General features: G+C 44.9%; 2 protein-coding genes across 2 annotated transcripts in view; one reads left to right on the top strand and one right to left on the bottom strand.

The window, feature by feature from the left end:
- LOC135377694 (5-hydroxytryptamine receptor 4-like) overlaps nucleotides 1-25,981 on the bottom strand; it is a 132,606-nt gene that overhangs the window by 33,748 nt on the left and 72,877 nt on the right. The window lies entirely within an intron of this gene.
- The window catches only part of LOC135377693 (T-box transcription factor TBX20-like), a 108,505-nt gene continuing 92,867 nt past the window's right edge, over nucleotides 10,344-25,981 (top strand). The window contains exon 1 of the mRNA XM_064610291.1: nucleotides 10,344-10,363. The gene's annotated coding sequence lies outside the window, so the exon portion shown is untranslated. The remainder of the gene's footprint in view (nucleotides 10,364-25,981) is intronic.

Raw genomic sequence — 25,981 nt, 5'->3', positions numbered from 1 at the left:
TTGTCTTGCCTGTATTTTTGTAGCTCAATCTAGTATATAGTAGGCCAAATCCCATGGTTTGGTTAGTTTTTTTTTTTTTTTTTTACATTTCTCACTAAAAGACGCCGTTCTACTTCTTTGCCGTATAGAATGCCTGCGTAAGACAAAGCTCTTCTCTTGATGGTAAAGGAAGTGACACCAGTGCACCCGATGACCCCGGGGACAGCAAACAGAACTGGCACAGTTCGCATACGGTCACTTCACATTCATTCCAGACTCTTGTAATGGATTACACACCGAGTAAAAACATCAAGGGTGCCCACTATACTGTTATTTTTACGCAACTTCGCTAACTTTGGCCATGGAAACAGTCGTCGTTATATGCATGATGTCTGTGAACTATAGGAGATGGAGCTTCTTTCTTATAAAGCTTTTATATACTCTCTCTCCCAGTCCCAGATCTGCTCCTAGCCTCTCTCGTTAGGATTTCCGTACTACGGTATATCTACGTACTGCCGAGACAGGCACAGTATACAGGACGAATCGCAATACGATACCTACCAATACGCGAGATCAAGAAAGCCAAGTTCTCATTCCTCGAATACTTATTTCGGGGAAAGAGAGCTGAAGGGTAGAATCCACGATAGAAATAAAGAAAACAGTACGGGGAACGAGCCACGGTAATTTGGACGGAACATCGGTCACTGCTGCATTTTGACTCACGACAAACTTTTAGAACCAGTATTTTTGCAAGCTCGTCCACACCGACATCCGATTCTAACCCCCCCCCCCCCCGGCCCGATTCGCTGGCCGCCTTAATCGACAAATATATCTATGCAGAATGTAACACCAGAGAAATAACAATGAGTACTTTAAACCTTTCCAGTAAAACGTACCTGAATATTAATTTCTTAAGTAATTCAGAATATTACCACCAGTAACGGGGTAGAGTATCTCCCCTAGCGATGAAACTCCCACATCATAATTATAAAATGAAGTTGTCGTTGTTAATACGTCAATTTAAACCCCCATTTTCTTCTTCTTCTATCACATCACATCAAATCCATTTTTGCTGACGTCGCAGAGTTAGTTAGCCAAAAATGTGTGACTCGAATTATCATTCTCTTCAAGAGCGGAAAGAAACCCACGATATCGGGCATTATCGTTCGGCGACAGGAAGCATTTTACCCGATATTATACCAGCGGGTTTTCCCACGGTTGAAAATGATCGGCTTGAGCAGTGCCCAAGGCCTGGAGCGCTTAATGTGCTTTTTTTTTTTAGCTCACTGCGTTTGTGCCGGCCAACCGCTGCCGCATTTTTCTGGGTGCAGGTACGTATGGCTGCCGTCAGACTTAACCGTAACATGCGAGGGCTTCGATGCTGCTCAACCTGGTCAGTTACCGATAGAGCTGTGAAGTAACTAATTACAATAATTAAGTAACAGTACTTACTTACTTTCAGAGTAATCAACTATCTACTTTCAGGAGTGAGTAACTGTCGCTGTGATTTAATTATAGTTTGGCTGTAGCCTGTACTCATATGGCACAGTGACTTTCCGCTGTGTTTCTACCGAGTTAGCTGTAAATTTCTGTTTGCAGTACTTCTTTACAAATACTTTTCTACTGCGTTCATTGCATTTTTCTTGTATCTGCTGGATTTGCATGCATATTTTAGCATTTATTTAGAAGATGTAGTATACTCAAACGAGGCGTGAACAGCGTAAGTGGACAGTCATCTCACCAAGTCAACGGTGCAATCCTTTAACTCCTGTGTTCTCATAAATTTAATTTCTGAAAATCCCCCACTCTCGGAGTGAAGCCCGTCCGTTCCGCCAACGAGAAAGGCGCAGACACCAACCAGCTCTGCGAAAACTAAGTTTAATGAACTATTACCAGCATTATTATTAATGCAACAGCATTACCGATCCGCAATTCTCTCCTCTTGGAACAACCAGAGATCCTGCACGAAAATTCTTCACCACCGCTCCCGAACCTAAGAGAATGAGAAGTCCCTCAAGCTGCGGCTTGCTTTCCTTGTTGAAGGAAATTTTACATTACAAATTACATTTTAGTTTCACTAACTTTTCCTGTACCTTTAATACTTTCAGAGTCATGTAACTGTAAGTTCATTACATTTTTGGATCACAGTTGCAAGCAACTTATTAAGCAACAAGTTAAAGCAACGAATTATGATTACTATTAAATACATTTTTGCGTGACTTACATATATCTGGTTACCGGTGGTCTCTGAAGAGGTGCATTTGAAAATGATTCGTGGTGGCCTACGACTCGGCCATTGGGGTCATGCCAATATTTGAAATAAGAAAAAGCTAATTAGCGTGAAATTTAATTAGGCAGGGACTCATATTTTCTTAGAAGTCTTTCCTTCTACTTGACCCACACTGACAATCTAAAATCTATTTTTCGTTAGTCACGTTCTTAGAGTTTTAAAAATTTTCTGTGGCGTTCCCTTTGACGCCATGAATAATAGAGTCACAGTAAGTTGCAGAGCCACTTTTCTCCATTATTGCGGAATTTGCAGGACATTCTCTGCACGTAACGCGCACGATACGATGCGAGGTCGTCATAAAGTGACGACATCTTGGTGCAAACGCCGTTGACCGACTCGAGAAGTAATATAAGCCAGAAAGTGATGCCCCTGTCACACGGGCAGTTTTCAATGACCATTGAAACCAACGGCCATTGAACATGCCCGTAGCGCCACCAAGAGTGTAATGTGTCAACCTGTCACGGAACATTGGATCAAACGCTCTTTGAGAAGTTGACGCGCTGTGCGCTTGGTGGCGCTACATGTTCAATGCCCATTGGTTTCAATAGTCACGGAAGATTGCCCGTGCGAAAGGGGTATAACGACTACAAGACGAACAGCTATGTGATATTCTATTCGCTTCGTGACGCGGAGAGTTGTACTGTTTCACTCATATACTAGTAAGTTCAACATTTCGGAAACAGAGTAGTTTCATATACGTATAGGAGAGTGGTCTCCGCAAAAAAAGAAAAAGAAAAGAAAGAAAAATCACAGGACGGTTGCGTAACGCCAATTTCAGCGCCAGCATCGTCGGGATTGGGCCGTCATTTTAACCATGCAATTCTAGTCGAAGCAGTGCATGGCAAGTCAACGGCAGCGCTGTAAGATCATCCTTGAACCACAAGCGATCGCATACTGAACAACTGTACCCAAATGGGTTCTCCCTGAATAGCCTAGTGAAGCCCTTCGTGGCTCCTTCGGCGTTCGCTTGCCTCTGACGCCGCTTTGCCTCCACTTCGGCGGCACGTATTGCAGGTTCTTGCCGCTGGATCTGCCTTGCCTCTGCTTCGGCGGCACGCACTGCTGGGTCTTCTGCGTCTGGGTCTACTGCGTTGTTGTGCCTCAGCTTCGGCGGCACGTACTCTCTTGCTTGCGGCCATGGCTGCACGACGAGCTGGGTCTTCGAGGGCCGTGCACTTCCGTACGCGTTCTCGGGAATGCCGTAAGCCTTGTGTGTCAGCAGCACCCGGTATCATCTCTAAGGGCGTTTTTTTTTTACTCAAACGCCATAGCCATGCTAACATTGTCCTCGTCGTGTCGTTTTGTCGCTGCGCGGCAAAATGCACTGACCAACCAACAGTGCAAAAGTAAAGACGGTGTGGAAGAAATCCTAATTATTATGGCAAACTATAAATGAGGTTGAAATGGGCATTGCCCTGCACTGTCCAGAAAGAGTAGTAGTGCTTTCAGGGTAGAGCGTCGGTGGGATAGATTTGACCATGGACCAAGTAATTTTGTCATAGTGAGAGGGCTATTGTCTATAGCTGATCTGCAGATACTGTGAGGGTGTGGTCCTGGAAGGTTGTTCGCGAGGGCAATGGAGAAGGATGTGTTCCAGATTTTCGAAGCCCCCAAAATGACGGCATCTTGAAGGAACTACTTGTCACAAGCGGTATCGACACTGAGTCGCATCCGATGGATGACGCATCCTGACGAGATTGTATTATGTAAGGTCAAGATATTTGTCTGTTAGCGAACCATCTTGCCGCAGCGTCACTTAAATGACTTGGATGTCCCCAAATATTGCAGCGCGTTTTGTAATAGTAGAACATATCTGGCGTAAAAGCTAAAGTGAATCGGAACTCCGTTGGCAACGGGGGCAGATCCAGATCCTCGGTTTAGAGGGGGGGGGGGGGGTTTCTTTGTCGGAGCACGTAGTGGGGGGGGAGAGGGGGAAATCCCATGTATAAACTGACGTTGGGGGGGGTGATCGCCCCCCTCCCCTGGATCCGCCCCTGGTTGGCAAACAGTTCGCTTGTAAAGCACACAGAGTGTGTTATGAATAAAGTTATTCTACAATATAATGTGAATACCTTAGCATATAACGAAATTTTGTAAACTGCACTGTAATATAGGAACACTATTATTATTATTATTATTATTGTTATTCATAGGCAGGGAATAGGATTACGGGATATGAAAACACATAGGGAATTAGCATAGGATGAGTGGCGGCAGTTTTAGAGAAAGAGAATGACACGTTTCTGGTAATTACATCTGACACTCTATCTACTGTAATGCCAGCGGCACTATAGTTATATCATCAAATAAGTACACAGAATGCATAAATAAATAAACATGTTGGGTGAGGGGATAAGTGTCATTATTACGGAGCTATTTGCCTGCACGGTATGGCGGATAAGAATACATAGCCTCTCCTTTTTACCATGACAGCAAAGAAGTCTCTCCACAATACAGTCGAATCATTTCTCTGCGCTCTTTTGTAGAACGCCTTCAAAAAAAGAAAAAAAGAAAAAAAAAAGAAAGCAAAAAAGAAAGAAAAGCCCCTTGGTGCGCCGTGTAACATCCCTTGTCGCTCCTTAATCGCTACGTGTGCTTCAGCAAAGGGACATGGGAGATCATAAAAGGGAAACAATGGGAACGAAGCACGCGAAGGTGAAACATGCTTTTGAGGAACATGAGCCGTTGTCGCAAGTCAAACAATAGCAACTGAAATTTTTTTTGCGATGCATGGCTAAACACGCCAAAACTGGGTGTTACGGTGGTGACTTCAGGCGTCGGTAATCGCGCCTCTGTGGTAGCGTAATTGAAAGAACCTCATTGTATTTGCTCAGGGAGGAAGTCACCTCACATGTGATGCTCACCTCTCTGATGATCGTTGGGCACACGACTTGACGTGACATACATCAATTGGACTGAGATGCTCTGACTGCAGTAATTGAATTAGGAAATAGCGGTTTCGTGTTCTGTATTGGCTAAGGTCTTCCACAAGAGAGAAAAATGGCACGATACATTCATTGGCCAGTTGATGGTCCGGGAAGGTAAGTGGGCGGGAGATTATTTATACAACCTCAATATTTCCTCCCCGTGCAAAGGAAGTGAGCAAGATGGAGGAGCAAGTTTTCAACATTTCAGTCGCTGATAAGGACCTACTTTTTTTTTCTGGCCATGTCTTCAGAGATGCATTGAAAATGAATCACGCAGGTTATTTTTTTAATTAAATCCGCCTGAGTTGCAGAAAAAGGTGAAGGTGCTACTTAGGTAGCGGAAAGCTACTGATTGAGCACTCGGACGGTAGCCGTACAGAAATAAAGAATTTCACTTTCATGTTTCAGAAAAAACCAGGGTAGAGTCGACGTCCAAGAGGTAGTAGCACAACAAGGTAAACACAGTGAACTGTGTGTACCTTGTTATGTTTCGGAAAGACAAAAAATAAAATAAAAAAAATCCTGGAAGTTATTTTATCTCGAAAAATTAACCAACCTTACTTGTTCGGAGGAAGGTCTCTTTCCAAAAACAACGGAAGACTGTACATCCTTAAAACAGCGGAACATTGGTTTACTCACCTTCGCGTTTGACAAGTTACGATCAGACTTCTTGAGCGTGTGCTTTGTCCTCTCTTTACAGCTAGTTCACGGAATCATGTTCACCAACTACCGCCCCTCCGAGGTCCTGGTCCCCACTAAAGGTACACAAGACAGGAAAGGCTCGACTTGGAAGTCGTGTGGGGTCTGAATAGCCACTCCACGGAGTCAACACTCGCACAATGAAAGAAAGTGGACAACAAAACGCCCTCTCCGTATTACTGAATGTTATTATTCGCGGAGTGTGCTCGAGAGTCAACTCCCTGCTGATACGTTTTCCTTCCTGCAAAGAAAGGCTGATACCCGGGAGTCGTCGCGCCAGGTCTGTTGCCACTATTGTCCCCCTAGTACGTCCACAAAGACGCCCATCGTCGTTGTGGCGGCGCCAGATTCTCATAGAATAATGTAAACTATAAAATCCAGACGCCCAGTAGACGAGGGACAGGAATGGAAGATAACGTTGGGCCAGAAAGCGCTCGCTGATTGGTAAATCTGATAGATTTGTGAGGAGTCGCGGAAGAAAATCAGTTTTACTTCAAGGGCTATAAAGGTAGAGCTCTCCTTTCAGCACACAGGCGTGAATCCGAGCCGGACGGTGACGGACGGGTAACGATTTTATGCATGGCGTCAAGTCGTGGACGTACGGTTTACTACTTCACCGCTGCGAATATTGTTGAGCTGAGCAGATTATAGGTGGGACGCACCTTCTCTTTTGCGTGAAGGGTTTGGGAGAGGGTTCCAAGAGTATTGAGGAGAAAAGTTGTTATTTTGTTATTTTCCTGTTTTTTTTTTCTTCTTCACGTCTATACATTTATAGATGCAGCACGATAGTCAGTGGACTTTTCTGCCGTTTAGATTGAACACTAAACGCAACTTACATCTATGATTGATTGGCTTTTCATCTTCTATTTACTGTTGGTATCGAACCGCGTAACATATAAGTCAATATTCGGAGTCGTATACTGGAGCGGATAGGATCAGAAATCGGTCTTCGATCCCCAGCATGTGTCACACCTATACGTAGCCCTGTTAATAAACTTTTTCTGAAGACGCTTCGCTCGACACCGAACACAATCTGAAATGGTCGGCCACCGCTTGCGATTCTCCGCAGCCCTGGACTGCTGAAGGGGCGACAAACAGCACATGCAATAATCACTAACCTACTACTAGTACGGCAGCTGGTGTATTGATTGCCTTAGCTTAGTTACTTTGTCAAGTTATGGGGCACCATCCCCGTACTTTGTTTGAAACCAGTGCGTGCACAGTAGCCCCCGTACTTTCACTTTGATACCAATGCGTGTACAGTAGCCTAGTCCCCGTACTTTTACTTTGATACCAATACGTGCACAGTCCCGAGGAACAAGTTTCTCCTCTGCTGATCATTCTCAACATCGCAATTTTTTTAAAATTCCGTGTTAGCGCCGCGAAGCAACTGTGGCTATGAGCGGCGTACAGACGTGGACAGATGGAGAGAGGACAACAGGACCCCAACAACACTGAATATCCTCTGGATGTACGAATAATGTCCTGACAGATTTGTACGTCCGATGGATATCTGAGTGATAACCATCGGACGTGCGAATCTGTCAGGAAATTATTAGTACATCCAGAGGATATTCGGTGTTGTTGGGGGAAGGAATGGGGGACAGGGGGGTTAGTATGCGTCCTGGGCCGACTTCAGGGGGAACAGTGCCGACATTCGTCAGGAAAGTCTTCGGAAAATCCAGGGAAAACCTCAGACAGCACAACCGGCGACAGGATCCGAACCCGTGTCACCTTTCAATCTCGGCGTGGAAAGCGATCATCCTAACCACTATACCGAGAGAGCTGGTCCAAATCGCCAATGATTCAGATATACTTGAGCATACTTTCACTCGACCCATGACATTCCTCGCCGATTTCCACGCTACGCGTAAACGCCAGAAATATTCGTCGCCATTCCTGATACAATTTACCGCCCATACACTATTGGGCCACAACGAGCCACGGAATGCGTGCTCCCCGCAGAGCAACTGTAACCCCCACATACAGAGACAGATAAAAGAAAGTAATATCTGTAGTGTACGCGCTTATGCAGCATACGTCACGACATCTGGTGAACCGCCACGCATAAGAAGCAGAGTGTGCATTTCGTCAACAAAAGCGGTCCCTACTATGGATGGCCGATGAATATCTACGGTCAGATCGCCCCAGAGTGGCAGACCTCGATGCTGACTTTTGACACGTTTAAATGGCACTAGCGTAGCGATGGGGATCCCATTTGACACGGAAGGGCCCCGCAGTTGTGACTGACAAATAGCGGCGACGCCTTTGTAGTTGACTACGGGGCCGATCGATGGCTCCGATAGAGGGCGACTTCCATGCGATGTTTATCGCCATGAAGCGCACTGAACAATAATTGACAGTCACCAATAGTTCGGTGTGGAGAGATGGAGCGAGCAGATTAGCTTCACAGACCTTCTTTTACGTTGCTTTTGCGCCGTCCTATGCTAACGCTAGTTAAACGGTTTTTGACACTCTTCGAGGACTTCTCTTATCGCCTTCGCCGATCGAGAAGCTACAAGTCGTGTCACTTCTAACGTTGTTAGGACGGCTGAAAGAAGTTTATGGAGCCCCCAGAGGTGTATTTTTCGAGGGAAGGGATTGCGAATAGTCGAGAGGACAGTAAATGAATTATTTATTGGCTGCTGGGCTCAGTTTCACACAGCTTAACGTTGTTTGCCTCTTCTGTGCGTAGTATTTCTTATTATCCGTTTGATATACTGCACTGCATTGTACGATTTACAATTTCCAGCTGTCGTTCCACGACAAAAAGAAGTTTGTAACTGAAGTAAGGACTCCTCCTCGGGGATGTTCATCTGAAATTACCAGCGGCATGGTCAAGCGGGTTAAGGCGCTCGCTGGTGGTAGCCAATGTCGTGCTGAAGATTGGGAGGTGGTGGGTTCGAATCCTATCACCGGCTGTGCTGTCTGAGGTTTTCCCTGGGTTTTCCGAAGACTTTCCAGACGAATGTTGGCACAGTTCCCCCAGAAGTTGGCCTAGGGCGCATACTAACCTCCCTGTCCCCCACTCCTTCCTGCTGTCCTCTCTCCATCTGTCCACATCTGTACGCCACTCATAGCCACAGTTGCTTCGCGGCGCTAACAAGGAACAAAAAAATCATATGAAATGCGTAAATGTAGTAGCCGTGCAATGTTCCGTGGGTTGCAATATCAACTAGCAATCAGAGCTTTAAGATCCATCTCGGTATTTGCCAGTTGCTGATGGCATATGTGTGGCTCATATGCATGTCTCTTACCGCAATGCTTTCTGAGTTACCCGGCTTTACTAAACGTATTACAGGAAATACGATTGCATGCGCGCAACCAACGTGGTAAAAAGACCATAACTATTTTTTTCGAACAAAGTCTTAAACTCGTGGGCGGGCGTCTTTCAGATCGTCGCCTGGGGCGTCGGTGAAGCTTAAATGGTGGGTCGTACTACTTGCTGTTCGTTCTGCCTCTGAAAAATCTGATTTATTTCCAAAGTAGGGTACCCTCCTTCGACGATATTTAAGCCACCAGTATTTCATTTATAGGATATTTTATTTGTTTTCCGGATTTCCGGATTTTTCGGAGTTTCCTATTCCTCCTCACAGTTTAGGCGTTGCGATGAAGGAAACTTTCCATCAACAACGATGAAATTGTACGAAAATACTGATGAAGTTTTCCAAACTCGAAGCATCAGAGAGATCATCACATATTGAAAGGAAAAATTGCACTTTCCGGGACCTACATGCAGTCATGTTTGCGTGAACGTTTTCATTTGAGATATATGTATTTTACCTCCACGACAGTTTCAATTAGATAAATGATAATGAGATAGCGTCCACATGTCGTGGTTAAGAGGGAGCTTTCCAAGGACCTGGACTTGTAGTCACCGAGAATTCTACAATTTCAACATTACTGTTTCAGTAGCCTTTTCGCGACGTCTCCATAGCAGTCTTGTTGCAGACAGGACATAGTTACTGTCGCAGCACGACATACACGTCCACAACACACATAAATTACCAACTAGCTTAAAAAAAAGATGGAACAACCAAATGTTGCTTTTGACTTTCATTCCTATATTTTTATCACGTCAAGTCACGATGTTTGTATTTCAGAGGTTCGTTAACTGTCACGAGTACTAACATAATCACGATCAAAATTATCGACTGCACCCAAAGGACGGGGCACATAAATGGCAATACTAATCCTTCGTTTCGCGTAGCAGAGGCAGCGTTAGTCGGGGAAATCGAAACACGCCGTTCCCCGCTGTGCCAGACCTTTCCAGAAGTCTTTCGAGTGAATTGAAATCAGTCCGAGTCACTCTGCGGGAGTCACTTGACAGCAGCGAAGCACCTTCTATACGCAAGCCCGATGATACCACGTCGACAGCTTTCGAACTCAGTTCACGCAGGGACATTCTGCCAAGAAGGAATGTGGCTGTGAATTTTATTCAACGCTGCTTACACGTGTGACGATCAAGGTTAGTCGTTCTTGACGATTTATAAACGATTCGCGTACAATTTGCGCACGCTATATAATTAACTCAGTTTTGTGACTTTGTGACATTGCGAACGTGTGACGACACGTAGTTCTATGAATATATGTGCAATTTAATAGAATAATGCCATTGGAATAGCACAACACGAGTGGGGCTTATGTTGCTACACCCTACACATTTACGTGAATGCTAAAAACCTGACATATGATGTACCGATTCAGTTTGAAGAATGCACAATCAGATTGTCTGAAGCTTATAATACTGGGAGCCGTCACAGCACTGTTCAGAAGCGAACCGTGTGCGTCCTCGCGATGCATCAGGTTTGTGTCTACACAAAACAGCACGGCGTATACATAAAGCGGCGTGAAAAGCGGCGCGGCAGCACCAGCCTGCCCTTCAATTCTCGACGCGATTAATTCCTGATGATGCTCACACGTGTAGACATGCGCAGAATAGTTATACAAATCATTTCGCGGAACCTCAAAGGAAGCCGACGCCGCTCTTGCCTTTTCATTAGCACCCAAGCACCGCAAGCCCTTCAGGCATGAGTTCACACTTCTTAAGAGTATGACCCAGGCATTAAGAAATAAAGCCCACTCTCACGTGGAAAAAGAAAAGAAGAGCACAGTAATGGACCACGCCTCTTTTTTTCACCTCCGGCCGGAACACACACAGGCACTGGCGCTCACCAAGCGGAGAGATGCTATACACCTGAAACGCATCCTTGTGGGATAGATTCCTGCCTAGTGACTCAAGTGGCGGATCTCCAGACATTCTTTCTTTTTTTCGTAATGGGACTCGTTTACTATTCGGCGCGGTGGTGTTTAATGGATCTTCCCGTCTCTTTAGCGGAAAGAAACTAAGGGACCGATAGTTTACTGTTGGTGGAAATGCGGGGATTTCACAGCATCTGATTTAGCCGGCCGAAGAAACAAAACATGTCGGATACTCTCTGTTGTATTCCTGCTGGTGAAACTTATTTGAAGTGCTAATCGCGCGAGGGACGAACTTTCGGAATAGGTGCGGTTAGATGTGCACCTGTGTGTTAATATGCGACTGATGCGGACCAAATGGCGGGTAGTATACTCAAGTCGTTAAATGCCTGTCCACAACCTTAGCATGTTTTGGAGGTGAAACAGTCCCGATCCCACATAGGTTTTGAACCTGGAAGCTACAGTCGACTATCGCTTGCTAAAATGTAAAATAACACCACGAGGATATGGTATAGTCGCTGTATCTTCGGCTGCGTTCGGGTAAAAGGACTTTTGAGCATTCTTTCGAACTTAGTCTGATCGACACCTATAGAGGGCGGAGAGCAGCTGTCTTTCACGGGGCTTGCATTCACATTATTATAGCCAGCGGAATGTTACATGCGTTGGAAGGCGTGTTGTGTTTTGAACATGTTGCAAAAGTTCATAAATGAAAAGATACTGTCACAAAAATGCGATATTTATCGGTCTGAACTTTAGCGAACGCAGTATGTCATGTAATCAAGCAAGAACGATAAACAGTCACGTCTAATCTAATCAACTCTCATTGCAATTCGCAATAAATCTGCGTCACAAATCGTGATGACCCACAAACACATTTAGTAATAATCGCCGGTCGTCTGCACGTTTCGATGTGATTATCTTTCTTGCTGCATACTTGTATTCTCGGATCCCGTATGAATAACCACGGTTTGGTAACCAGCGTTATAGTCAGACCAAAGAAATCCACAAACCCCACAAACCCGTGCTTAACTCTTTTAACTGATCAGATATCTCGCAAACAATTACTCTTCCATAGGTTTCTTTCGCTGTTTGTGCTTATTGACGATAATTATTGAAGTGTGAAGGTTGAGATGCAAAGCCGCCATTAAGGCGCATAATCACATCGCAATCTTTACCGTTAAGCAAATATACATAAAGTGTGCACTTTGTGATATTGCGTGAGCTATGATCATTAATTCGTGATTTTTCCTAGTCCAGTTATTTTTTTTCGTTCATATCTTCATAGGCGGTCTTATAAAAGACAAATGAATAGATCGGAATTTCGGGTCGCGACGTGAAGTCAAATTATACCTGATATATCTCGAAAGTACAAGGCCGTTTAGTGCCGCAGGCTGTGCGATACGCATACTCCTTGCGTCTCGCTAATTGATAATTGGTCAGTTGATAGGTTGATCGGGTTTTAACGACGCCACACACGTAAGGTCATGAGCAACGCCTCAACGCAGGTGTGGCTCAGCAACTTGGCCACCACAGGTTTTACCAGAGGTACGTTGGTGTGCGGACGGTGAACTCTGTGCAACGTCCCAAATCCACCAACAAAGCTTTGGTGGTTCCAATATTCAACGTGATGCTCCAGCTTGTGTTCGTAACAAATGTTATGATCGCTCTCGGTAAGTGGGCTCGACCAAACGCGACTTGTATACCGAGAAATTGATGACCCAGGGATACAAGGTGCTACACCACGACCAAAGGATTTCGGGGCAGAAAGAAAAGCCTTTATTTTAAGGAATCCATGTGGGAATCCGTGGACCATGCGAGACAACAGCACGGAAGTTCAATTTCTTTCCCCAGTTTTGGGCCTGGATGAGCCATTCTTCTAATACAGTTCTGCCACGGCAAACTGTGACTAGACACTTTGTGAACCAGCCAAGGCTGGATTTCAGCGGCTTACACCCGCATTGGGTTCTGCGTACACACTGCAATTTTATAGCCAGATATACTGTCAACATGTTAGAGTCGTGGATTATCTGACACGAGAGATACCTGGAAACAATGCTTATAAAAGGCAGAACGGCTTACTTCTGTATGAGTAGCTGGAATGAGGAGTGGCCGTGCTAATGTTGGCAACAAACTGATTGCACTGGGTTTAACTATTGAATTATGACGCTTTGAATCATACTTCTGATGCGGTAGCACGGTGTCGTGCTCCTTGGCATAGTCCCGTGCCAAACATCCCGAAGGCGTAGCTCATCCCCTTCAAAGATCCACGAAAAAGGCAAAGACCGCCGTAACCTCGATATTGTTGAGCAGAAGTCCCGAGGTTCAGTTAATTATAGTCGCGAGCCCACTGAAGTTTTGCTAAGCGACACAAACGGTGTTTTGCGTATTACGTTTCTGCAGTTACATTAGGAAGTGTAGCGATCCATCAAATATCATCATCAAAATAAAGTTGCAGTTGTAGCAGTGCTATTTTGTGTATCATGTCAGACCTTGCTCATATCTGATGAAATCGTACAACACGTTTTTTTTTTTTTTTTGTTAGCCAAAAGACGATGCAAGTGTCGACGCGATACGATCTGCAACCGTCAGCATTAGCCTAGAGCGGAACAAATCCCTGTGGACGTTTCTCATTGCGCATGGACCAAGAGCATGCAATAAAGGCCGAATATCAAGGTGTTCTTTTGTCCCGCAAACATTGATTTAGTCTGTTCCGGCAAAAACGGGGATCACCATCTCCAGCTGATTGCTACGTGTAGTTTGTGCACAGAGCGATGGTAGAGAGGTGTACCGAGAGGGAAGACCTTTTCAAGTAACGCAATGATTGATCATTGAAGGCGCTTTTGTACTCCGCGGCCATTTTCGCATCACTCGTCTGTCTTGCGAACATCTGACAGAAAATGACTCCAGGTAGTCCGGCACGCAACGAGCTTCCTGGATACATCCTGGTATCGCAGATTTCTTTGCAGAGAGCCAATCATTTACAACGTCCGTTTGTGTGTGGCGCGCCTCAACACCAGTAGCGGAAAGCTCCAACTAAAGAATCGATGGTTGGGAATTCGCAACGGGCGTGCGTGTGGTGCATAGCTCTCTTTTTCCGTTCGCCCCTCAAACCGATCTGTGTGAACGCAATGACTTAATTCGTCAAAAAATCTTCGACATGATAGCAGTCGTTCCTTTGTATACTGGCATGAAGACATTTTTCGTTTTCGTGGATGAATCGAGGAGCTTTGCGTCAACGGCTTTTTGTTCCCACTACAGTAATTTTACTCGTAAAATTACCCAGACAGCGCACCAATATTGAGAATTTGGATTCTAATATATTATAATGCAATTGTGTAGTATGATCTTTGTTGCTGTTACCCTATACTACCAAGGGGTATACGGGTGTATCGAGGTGCTATATATATGCAGCTTTTTTCTGTACTTTCTATTTCATTGGAAATAAAGAATTGATTGTCATCTATGACTCGAATATTCGACCATTCAGGGACCGATATCCGGGAGCCGCCTAAAGATCGACTAGACTGGTGTGAGTGTTACAGGGGCTACGAAACGTTACGTTGAGCACAAATTGAAAGCGGCCACTCTCTAACCATGTGAACGTTTACATGCTTTATACGCTTACAATAGAAAAGCGGCATCCACTTTTTCTTATACTAACAAAGACATGCCATAAAACGGTAGTAATTTCACTGATAGCATGCATGACACAAAAAATTATCGCAATGCGGCTTCTGATCGGTTATAATGTTCCTTTTTTTTCTTCAACCTCCAATATTGGAACTGCGGCTTCTGATCGGCGATGTTGTTCCTTTTTTCCAATTCCCAATATTGGGACTCCCACCCCGAGCAGCGAGGCATCGTCTGACAGAGACAGCGCCTGGGAAATACGTACCAAGAGTCACGTCCACTGCGAACTCTGCCTGCCTTGTGCGGGTTCGTAATCAAGTAGGCGTTTTGTCGTTTACCATATAAGCCGCTGATAAACGTCATAAATTTACAGGTTTGTTGCATTTTTGTGAAGGTTCATACGTGCAAATTACTTTAATAAAAAGGTTTAAGTGTTTCATAGAGGAAGATGGACTGCGCTTTGAAGTTACTGCGCAGCAGTAGGACATTGTTTCAGAAACTATAGCAGATGGGCTGGCCTTCTTTAGTTGCCTTCTGAATAATTGAAGAATCCATTGCAGAGAACCGTCGTTTTGGTACTTCTAACGTAGACTACGCTATTCTACTCTGGGAGGAGGGACGTAATCCATATGATTTGTCCCGTCCCGTAACAATCTTCTCTGGTGCGTCCACCCCCAAATGGTACGTGGCGTAATCATAACGAGCAACGTCATGCCTTCGCTCGTGTTCCCATGCGCTGACACGTGACTATTAGTGGGGTCGTGTTCGCTTCGGCAAAACTTAGAGACTAACATTTCAAGCTGTGCGTTGTAGTGAATGTACTTCCCCTTATGAAGTTAGCAATACACAGTTCGTTTAGCTGAAATTTTTGCACCTTCAAGTTAGACCAAGAAAAAATATTCGGGAACGCTAAGCGTTCCTAGAGGTCCCGTCCGCGTGACGTGGCCGGTTCCTACTAATCATAATAACTGGGAGCAATGACAACGAGTGTCTCGTTAAGTATTCTTGTCAGTTCGACTTCGTCGCGTCTCACATCCCCATTTTTCTCTGTATTACATCACCATCACCATTGAAGATTAGTCATGGGTGAAGAAAGATCACAACCGAGCTCAAATATATCATGGCGGCTTCGATGATGTCGCAATTTGCGATTTTCCACTCCCTCACTGTCTACAATTTGTAAGGCTAATTACAAGACAAAGTCTTGTCTACCTTCTTCCTTTCGTGTGTATGTGACACTTGCTGCGTTTACATTTGTTACTATGACGTACCAACTACCCCGCTTCAGTACTTCGGTTAATTACGAAACTTCCGTGGATTTTCTTGTAATTGAAGAGTTAGCTTAGCTGTAGGTCTGCCTCGTAGCCGCTACCGGAGCGAAGTAACGAAATAGTGCTACTTCTCACTTCAATCGAGAGAAGCAAGGTGTGCCAGGTAGGTACATACTCCTTCTGTGGTACTCCCGATGCACTGCGACAAATGTACATGCTGCTCAGTTTGTTACTTTTTCACATTTGCTCGCGCGGAACCCTGGATCTGGACAGCCCCCCAAATGTTTTAAAGCACATCCTGATTGCAATGTCGAAATCCTCAAGTCGTTCGGTTTGCTTCGAAGTTATCATGACAAACAAGGAAACGACGTTTCTTCGAAATGAAGTGGTAGCAGGTGAAGTATCTCGTCTCCAAAGAGATAAAGTATCTCAGTTGCTACAACTTTTTCTTCGTCTTTTGGAAGGAGGGAAGGACAGGGACATGATGGCGCCACAGGTACGCCGTTGGCGGCTGCCCAGTCTGGATGGTCATAGGTGGTGAAGCTCGGTGTCAAGATGTTTTGCATAGAGAGGAAAATCCTTGTCAATGGGCGCTTTAAATTACGTGCCACATACAATATGTACCGGAAGTTTACAAACCCACTGAACTATTCGAAATGCTTGACCATCACCTCCTCCACATAAGAAATGTAACAGAGAAACTAAAGCAGGTACTGTACACTCTGAAAACACAGTTCTGGCGCACTATAGCCTTAGTTGTTTGTGCGCCATAAAACCTCAATCATCCTCATCCTCATCCTCATCATCATCATCACCACGCACACACACTCTGAAAGTAGAACTTCACCGCATAACACGCTCTGCGCCAAGCATTGCCACGATAGATACAATTCTCTCTTCTGACTTGAGGAGATAGAGGGGCGTACGCCTGTTTGTGGCAAATAACGTATATCTAAATAGCCACAAAATGGCGCACGCCACCCCGTTTCAACAAATCAGGAAGTAGCTAGAACGGTAGCATTCTGAATCACGGTTGGTTCTTGGCGTGCTATGCGGTGAAGTTCTGTTTGTAGAGTGCATGCACTTTTTATGCTTTGACGCGACTTCAAGGATACCGTAGGATAATTTCTTCGCTTCGACATCCGAGCAGACTGCGACGGCATACACCCAAAGTCTTACATTACACCTAACCGCATTTGCCGAATGTCCAGCGACCATTAAATCACCACCACAGGTGGTTGGCTCGGGGCGTCATGGGAAGTCGTCTCTGCACAAATATGCTGACCTGTACAGCAGTGTCAAAAAATATATGCTGAGTACTGTAGCAACGGTTCAAGGGGCACCGCGCAATTTAAGAGCTTCGCACTTTGCAAAGCAGGTGTGTAGTATTTGCATGAGCAAACAGACTGAACGCGAAAAGACTGAATTATGGATGGAGAACTGACGGCCAGAATGCAACTAGGAAAAAACCGCTACAAAGTAAAGGAAACTCACGGTCATGGGTTAGCCATGAGGAAATATGGGGCGTTACTGGGAAGACAATGTATTTCTCTCATAATCAAATCAAGCATCACGACAGCGCATGGGAATGAGAGTAGGTGACTCAGCACTCAGGAACGCTTGAAGACATGGCAAGCCAAAACATTAATATAGAAATTAACTACATGTAAAAGCAAAAACAAAAAACCGCTTTATTCGATGCGTGCAAAATCACGTGAGTCCTGGGGCGGTATAAGGACGTACAAACGTCGGGGAAATTTAGCTTTTGAGTTTTGAGTAGATTTACAAACATACAGTAAACCTCGTTATAACGAAATCGTTCTTTTTCCCGAATTATCGCTTTATTCGAAGTCTCACGCTGTCCCGACCGAAATACATGCGTTTCAGACAAGATTATTCGAAGTGGCCTATCAGTCGACCCACTTGAGTGCGAAGGGCGAACCGGGGGTAGCCCGTACAGCGAAACCAACTACCTAGTTATCAAGGGTACCTTCTCTTTTTCTGTTTAAAGGTACTGTAAAGCATCAGGCTTACAATTTTATACTCCTATTTTAACTGACAGCATGGGTGCTCAGTGTACAAACGCCACAAATTTCGTTCAAATCCACGTCGTAGTTTTTTAGAAAATTCAGATTTAATATTACGGGCCACCCAGTGTGTAAGACCAGACACGAACTCCGCAGTTCCCGCCATGTAGGGCGGCGAACATAAACATGCCAATAACAATGGGAGCATGCAGAGACATCTATAGACCGCTACCATCACCCCGCCGGCTCGCCGGACGTGGTGCATTTTTGCGTAGGTGACTCTCATAATGATCCTGCTGACAGTTTTGTTACTCATTTCCACGATGTACCAATGTTCTTGCATTTTGAGATAATATATGTCAGGAACTCTCTCGTTTGAACAGACTTTTCAAATAAAGTTCAAGGAGCCGGCTACTTAGCCCATGACCCCATGACTTAGCCGATAGAGGGTTGGGGACATGTAACACTGTTGCTCGACGAATGGGCGATTGTTTCCCACCAGGCGTCGCCCTGCGTCTTTTCACCGCTCCTTTTCTGTTCAGTCATGATTAAAAAATATTCAGAGTTTTCTGTCACGCATAAAATTTGCAGTGTGGGTTTCTTTCGGGAATGAGCTTTCAAATGCCGTTGCCAATATTAACAGCTTGCCCGCTGCTTTACAGTACCTTGAACTAAAACGTTGCGAAAGGTGCTCACCACCAAAGAATATCACATTTTTTTAAAGGCTGCCGCGGTGTTTCCGATCCTATACTCTCACTGTTTTTGTGGAACTCCTGCTTATATCGAACGTTTTTCACGTCCCGATGACTTCGTTATAAAAAGGGTCTCCTGTAAAACAATGTAACGTGAAAATCACAGTCACAACGTGCACAAACACTTTTTCATCAGGTGAAAAAGTGTTTGTATGTTAGTAAGAAAGGTAAGAGAACAAAAAAGTAAGAAAAGTACACTCAAATATTTCAAAGTAATACAACGTACGTAAAATGTACGGAAGTCTCGAAGTTTGACTGAAATTTTTGAAAGTATAAACTTCAGCCTGGGATCCCAATGACACCACACGATCGAGACTCACTTTCCGCGTTGTTGTGCTCGGACCACAGTGACCTGGCGCGGGCGAAACTTTGGACGTCTCAAATATCTTTTGGATCTTCCACTAACGTCAAAGGTGTTTAGGACCTACTGGGTAACATGATAAAAACAACGCAGTACGTCCATCTAGAGTGCTTCACAATTTCGCTAATTACACCTTTTAGTCGCCTCACTTTGATGCGGAATGAAGAAATGCTTCTTGCTCTCAAGCCCGACCCTTATTACATAAGCTGTCTGAAGAAAGTGCTAAAATAATGAATCGCACACCTTGCCGGGATAGAAAGACAGAAAAGTTATTCTTAGCCGAGCTGTCATTTAATTACTTTATCCGGCCTTCTAAAACATCACCACACCGCGGAGGTTGGTCTGAGGGGGAAAGGGGAGGCAAGATGCACTTAAGAAGTCGTGAAGCATTAAACCCAGTAGGATCGACTGTGCTAAACCAGTCCTTTTGATAATCTACCAGCGGTGGTCGCCAGAGGGCGTTGCCTTGCCCCTAGCGCCCCCTATAATACCCTCCTTATGTCGTCACCGCGGCGGCAGATCAAAGGAAGGCGCTGCTGACTAACAACCTCCCAATCCCGCGGGGCCTTTAAAGAAAAACAGGAGATTGAAAAAGAATGGCGGCTGAGGGAGAAGGAGTACAGAGTAGTGGCCAGAGGCAGCCTGGCCAGGTTTTACATTTTGATAGCGAGAAAACAGTGAACTACTAGCATTGTTCCTATTACTGTCAACCCTGGAAGATGACGTCCATCATGCGGGCTTGGTATACGCGTGATAGCTGGTCGCTGAGTCCCAGGATGCGAACACCTGCGCAGTTACGTATTGTTGAGAAGACGACGGAATGTCGAGGGAAGAGGACGAAGCAACTCGCGAATTTTTGTTTACTACTCCATACAAATGTGTGCATTTCAATGCCAAACTGTATGTACGATTCCAAGTGCGATATTGAATATCACGTATGCAAAGAAGGAGACAGTTTGCACTTGTTACCCGCAACAATTTACGATCATAGAGGAGCTGCACTGACACCGAGCAAGATTTTCACCGCGCACATACAAAGTGATGGTGGTAAGATATCAAACCTCTAATGTCGAATACGTGCAGCGACGTGAACATCGTAGAATTTCACTAGTAAGTTAACTGACCGCATTTAACAAACGCTAAACGAACGAACAAGACACTATGAGGGTGCTTATCGTTCCTAGCGAATCACCATTTAAAATTTTCTCGATACTTGGGACCCCTTGTAGCACTCTGATACTTCGGACATTCACTTTTCCTAGCTATATGCGTGAGAAAGATGTGACTTATCGTATTATTACTTCGAATTTCATCGTCAGCTGACTGTCGGTCCAGACGTACTGCATTATGATGCTTCAACGACACGCATGAGTCAAAACTGACCGCGAGTGCTGTGGATACCTTAACGGATGTTCAACAAAACGAAACAACATAGAACGCGTCAGGGATGCTTCTTAAGTCAAGCAAATACCCACCATCAATTCGCTTCGCTGTCGCCTGATACGATAGAGGAGTGCTGTCCAAAACTGCCAGTACAAATCATCATAAATACGCAAACCTGATTGATGTGGAATGGCTGAGGAATTCGCGAAATGTTCATGCTGGTCTGAAAGAGCATCCAACAAAGAAGGCGGGACTCTTTACCTTCCAGTTACTTTGCTACAACTGCACGCTCAGGAAAGAGTCAGCTAAGAAAGGGAGAACAAAGCGCCGCTAATGGCATCCCCGTAGCGCTCGCCTTGTAGAGTCCGGGAGAAAAAAAGAAGAGTCTTTGAGGCAGCGACGATAGCCCAATTTGTAGCGACTTTCACACCTCTAGTGGATGCCCTCGACGGGGTGATTCTCCAGGTGTGAAGTCGCATATCTTTCCTTCGCAGCTCTTTGCGGTGGTCCAAGTCGGCGAAGGCGCAAAATTAGTAGACCGCAGACAGCACTTGGCATCTCAATGAAGATATATGAGGAGGAACGGGGGCAGCTTCGGAGAGGGGTCGAAAGGACGTTCGTGTTCAGTGCCCCTCCCATTTCTCACCATCACCGAATGCAGTAACAACAAAACATATCTAACAACAGCTCTTTTGCACTCACCTATGTCCTTCTCTCTGCCACGTTGCCACTGCGTCAGGCGCACTTTTGGGAGCTGAACGTTTGGAGGCGTTTAGAGAATTGACGGGTCGGAAGATGTGCATTCCTTCGATGGACAGATGTTTCCTTCTTTTTGTTTTGTTTTTTGTTTCATATCTTGCGGAATGAGCCGTCTTCACTACACACTGCTTCTCTGTCATTATTTTGTTCGTACGACGTCGAGAGCTTGAAACGCCATTATTACGGCTTCCACTGCACGATGGATGACAAAATGTTCGGTGCCTGTTGTAATGCAGTTTTCGTTTGATAAGGAGGGTGGAAGTTTGGAGTATGTGTACTTGCGAGTGTATAGACAAAGGTGACGCTTCGTGTGACAGAAGAACAACCTGGAATGAACTGAGGCTTGGAGCATGGATGTCCGGGTGTCACACACTGTGCTGCCTATGCTAGACACCAATTACTAAAGTTAACGAACATAGCCGTTTTAGATAGGGCGCTGTCCAATGGCAACACTACACAAAATGAGATTAATGTAATAAATATCTAATTTGATATCTGACATTTTTTAGCGGGCTCTCCGATTTACCAACCCTGTAAAAACAGGTCGCACTAACACTGTTTGGCGACATTGGCGGCTTCAGCGTTCAGGGTACTTACCAGGGGTTTGCAATGATGCTCATATTTTGCACTATAATGCTTACTGGAAATCAATTGCTGATACACAACCCGCGGGTTACCAAGGAAGAAAAAGCAGAGATACATACAATTTGTGTACTACTTGAGACCGTCTTTCTCCAATCACGTTTTGTTTTACGTGAATAACAAAGTAGTGATTTGTGATCAAATGCTTGTGGGACACAGGCTTGGGAAAACTAGCAATAAAGTGCACCGGTGACACTCGGTCACAGACTTTGGGAAAGTACTTTTATTTTGTAATGCATTACCATTGCTCAATGCAATTTTGTAAAGTAATGCGTTGCGTATTACTTTTTCATGCTTAGTAATGCATTACTAATGACATTAATTTGATCAAGTAATGTCATTACTTTTGCATTACATTTTTCCCCAGAAATCTCTAACACAGTCCCATGTGGTGTATGAAGTGTGCACTGATGAGTGCAGTAACGTCTAGAGATATCTATGTGCAGCGGCGTAGCCAAAAAATATTTCGGGAGGGGTTCTATGAGACTTTACATGGGGGGCTCGGATTTCCCTTCGTTTCCTCTCCCAAATGCACTACCAAAGGTACCATTTCGGGGGGAGGGGGTTTGAACACCCAGGACTCCCCTCTCGCTACGCCAGTGTCTATATCTATCTATGACCTATAAACGTTGCTGTAATCAGACGTGATTAGTATTTTGCTTAGTTACACGTTACCGGTGATAGTAATTATAATTTCTGCAAAATCGCTACTTATGAATGATTTCATCGAGAAATAAAAGCAGTATTTATATAGTATAATCTAAATGAGCAACTATCAGTAAGATTAATAGTAGCGTAGAAATTGGTGTTCAGAGACTCCACTTGGACTCTGTCATCCTTCTTGGTGACCTGCTCGGTGACGAAGGTGACCGGGAAATCCAGCTTGGGGATTTTCTCTGACTGTACCAGGCACGATTCATAACTGTTGCTTTTAGACAATGCTCGAGTTTGCAACCCAAGTAATGAGTAACGTCATCATTCAAAAAGTACTGACATTACATTATTGATCCACAAAATGTAATGCATTAGCATTACGCCCCACCTCTAGCTGCTCGGCAGGTAGCAGTTATAGGACCTCTCAGTAAAGCATTATAATACATGTAATACTTCAATATTCTAGCTGTTTTATAATGTACAGACACTAATACATTCAATACATAATACAAAAACTCAAAAGTATTACAGAAATAATATTATAATACAAAGCATTACTATTACTGCCCACCCCTGGCATTTGGTTATGAGTCTTTGAGGAACAAACCACAAAAACAACGTGGCGAGCACGAATTGAAAACATTCTACATGAACGATTTCTTTTTTTCTCTATACCCAATGCCAAGTGAGCACCTAAGAAATTAAGCAATTACGATTTACGTCTGTTTCGTTGCAACGGTTTGAGGAACTGTCAGAATTGTACAAAAATGATCAATTCATCAAGTCTTCCTCCAACGACTCGACCATGTTCCACATTCCTCAGCATATATAAGTGAGGTTCAAGAAAGCGACCTTTGTACTCGAGTCTAGTTACAACGTTTTCTGCAACCAAATATAACTTGCTGGGCCATGGTCACCCGTGGAAAACAAGGTACGGGGAGTCTCAAGGCCTCATCCCCGTGAAGGAAGGAGATGTTGACATCCCTATATCATCGATTAGATGCGCTTTGAGGCGACGCTCTCGTTTACGGCCCGGTGATCCTCTGGAAGCCTAGAGGAAGTTCTAAGAAACGCCGTCCTACCTGAGACGCGTCTGAAGGATTCTCTCACGCTGCTATTTTGAACTCTGTCTACCAGAAATATACCCCCAATATCATTTTAGCGCAATTGAAAGAACAATCGGTGCGAAACATGAAATCAAACATGGCAGGATGATAAGTGCCTCCTTCCATCGGCTGTCACTCGGACATAGGGACTGCGTACCTTTGAGAAAGTCGACGTGAACTGTACTAGGAGAAATAAAAAATAAAAAAAAGAAAGAAAGGAAAAATAAGAAAGGAAAAGGTCTTGGGATTTTCCGCACGATGCTGTTACACAATAAATCGCCATTAATAATGAGTTGTACTCAAGTCTACGCAAACGTCACACAACTCATGATAATCCCTAGAATAGCCGCCGTTACAAGCAATTTACACAGCCGTGCTCAACCTAAGAACGGAACGTTTAAGCCCCACTCTACGCTTGTTCCTATTGGCTGCAACAACCTTTACGTCGTGACAAGTATAGTGCGCAAACACGAAAACAACGGGATAACTAGTGGTGGCACCTGGTGGCGCGGTAGCATAATTTCTCCGGCGGAGTAAGTGTTTCGGTTGATGAACTACATTTCGTGCCGTTCTTAGGTTGAACACGGGTAGAGTATTACGACCGCTATTTGAAGGTAACTGCTATAATACCCCTACATCATCGCGTTACAGTACTCTGCTTTGGATTCGGTACCCTTGGTAGCCGCTATACCAGCATTTATTAAAATAATTTTCGGTGAGTCTATAAGTACAAGATTCCTCGCACATTATTGTTTTTGTTTGTGTTTTGAAGACAGAACAATGCGTAGAGTGTTAACCTTCGCGTGGGTCACGACGAATAAAACGTCAATGCGCTATACTCGCTAACAGAGCTCTTCATAAGGACATGTGTGATATTGATGTAGGAGGTAGCCATTGAGGTACCAAGTACGATGCACGGGATATGGGACTGTTCACTGTTGCTGTGGTAGACCTTCACTGAAATGAAGAAAAATAGGAAAATAAGATACAACTTAAAGTCTACCGAATCAGAAAACGTTTTGTCTACCTGCCTTATCTGGCATCGACAATGACCCTGCAGCGCGATTTATTATAGGGGTGCACAGTCCAGTGCAACTGTTGAATGTAAATCCCCCAGACACAGGAGTTTGTTCTGGTGTTAGAAGTGACCCAGGTTTCGTCCATAGTCACAAACCGGGCACGACCGGGACCCGGTCCGCGGGATCTGCCCTGAAGAGCTGGAGATTGTCCGTGGTTGTGGTGTAGCGCGTGTGTTTTCGATCAGGCGTGAGCAATCTTTCGACCCACCTGGCAGAGACCTTGTGCATGTCAAGATATCCAGTTAAGATGCTATTTTGGATATGACTGTGACCTGAGCTATGGTCTGGATGTCGACTCAGCAATCTGCAATGACCTCATCGTGCACAGGGTGAATGCTTACTTGTACGGTCACTTCCGCAGGCCGGTGAGGACGTGGACATCTTCTAGGCTGTCCCGACCCGCAGCTTGAATTATACTGCCCACATCCTAGCCGTCCTCCACTTCGTCACCATGTCCTGGTGCATGCCTGTCGGAGTTCGACCCTTCCCAGACAATATTCAATGAACGCATGAGCCTTCACTTTGTCCATTTCAACTCAACTGCTCTGATCGCCACCTTCCTGCTGCAGCCACAGCAAAACCGTGTAGCGTGCACGCATAATTTCTAATTGCGTCAAGCTTGAAGAGTGCCTATACGTCCTATGATAAAGTTTGGTGTCTGTGCGCGCACTTATACGACTCCCCTCGTACAGTTGGTTGAAAAGAGAGTTGCACTAAACATGCGCATCGACTGAAACCATGCATCAGAACCATGGACGCAACCTGCAGCATCGTTGACACGAAACACAGACTGCCCACCAACGCTGTTGCAGTGGATGCGATGAAAAATGAAAATACGACGCGAAAGTATGACTTCAGAAAATCTGGGAGAGCATATTGCCGCTTTGAACTGTGGGAACTTCGTTGGAGGAGAAAGTCACCAAACTCTTTTCGATCTCGATCAGACCACAATTCACGAGGTGTCATGTCAGCGAAAACGAAACGTGAAGGGCTATTCTCTCATTTCCCTGACAATAAGCCATAAGAATGTAAGGCGTGCGCAAGGAGGACATGGAAAGTTTTAGAAATATTACGTGGACGCTGTAGCTGCTGATCGTGGATCCTCGAGCTGTTGCGTGGGCTCCCGACGACTAGTGTTCTGCGAGTCGAAGGCCAACGAAAGACACACTTCGATGTTTCCGAAGACTTTACCGCATGCGCTTCTTATTGCATACGCCTTTGGT

Source organism: Ornithodoros turicata, chromosome 1, assembly GCF_037126465.1.
Source record: "Ornithodoros turicata isolate Travis chromosome 1, ASM3712646v1, whole genome shotgun sequence".
Lineage (NCBI taxonomy): Eukaryota > Metazoa > Arthropoda > Arachnida > Ixodida > Argasidae > Ornithodoros > Ornithodoros turicata.
This window is presented reverse-complemented; position numbering and strand designations above follow the sequence as displayed.